Genomic DNA, 1008 nt, shown 5'->3' on the forward strand with positions numbered 1-1008 from the left:
AACTCCTTTCTTCTGAGGTATTCCATTATTCACTGAATTCTTCTCAGAGGTGTACATAAATTGGTTGTTTGCAACCATGTCAATGAGTTCTTGAGCCTCTTCAGGCGTTTTCTTCAGGTGAATAGATCCACCTACAGAATTGTCCAGTGACATTTTCAAAAATTCAGAGAGACCATAATAGAATATATCTAATATGGTCCATTCTGAAAACATGTCAGATGGACATCTTTTGGTCAGCTGCTTGTATCTTTCCCAAGCTTCATAGAGGGATTCACCATCCTTTTGCTTGAAGGTTTGAACATCCACTCTAAGCTTGCTCAGCTTTTGATCAACTAGCTGAGGTTTCAGCTCAAAGTTATTGGCTCCAATGGCAGGAATGGAGATGCTTCTTCCATCAAACTTGGACGTTGGCTTTGTGAAGTCACCAAGCATTCTCCTTGCATTATTATTATTTTCGGCTGCCATCTCCTTCTCTTGTTTGAAAATTTTTGAAAGGTTACCTTTAGAATAATTTAATTTAGCTTCTCTTAATTTTCTCTTCAGAGTCCTTTCAGGTTCTGGATCAATTTCAACAAGAGTGCCTTTTTCCCTGTTCCTGCTCATATGAAAGAGAAGAAAACAACAAAAGAAGAGGAATCCTCTATGTCACAGTATAGAGATTCCTTTATGTTAGTAGAAGAAGAAAGGGGAGAAGAATGTAGAAGAGGGGATTCGGATAATTAGATGGAGAGGGGTGAAGAGAAGTGTTAGTAATTAAATAAATTAAATAGAATAAGAAAAGAGAGGGAGAATTTCAAAAACAATTTTGAAAAAGGGATTAGTAATTTTTCAAAAATTAAAGATGAATTAAAATTAAAATTAAAACTTGAAACAATTAGTTAATTAAAAAGAATTTTTGAAAAAGAGGGAGGTATTTTCGAAAATTAGAGAGGGAAAGGTAGTTAGGTGGTTTTGAAAAAAAAAATAAGAAACAACCAAAAAATCAAATTTGAAAAAGATAAGAAAATA

At 33.9% G+C, this 1008-nt stretch overlaps 1 non-coding gene across 1 annotated transcript; it reads left to right on the forward strand.

The window, feature by feature from the left end:
* The first annotated feature begins 211 nt into the window (after positions 1 to 211).
* On the forward strand, positions 212 to 315 carry LOC127745369 (small nucleolar RNA R71). The gene has a single exon (XR_008006566.1). It is a non-coding gene; the product is annotated as a small nucleolar RNA R71 (small nucleolar RNA).
* The last annotated feature ends 693 nt before the right edge of the window (positions 316 to 1008 follow it).

Source organism: Arachis duranensis, chromosome 2 (genome assembly GCF_000817695.3).
Source record: "Arachis duranensis cultivar V14167 chromosome 2, aradu.V14167.gnm2.J7QH, whole genome shotgun sequence".
Classification (NCBI taxonomy): domain Eukaryota; kingdom Viridiplantae; phylum Streptophyta; class Magnoliopsida; order Fabales; family Fabaceae; genus Arachis; species Arachis duranensis.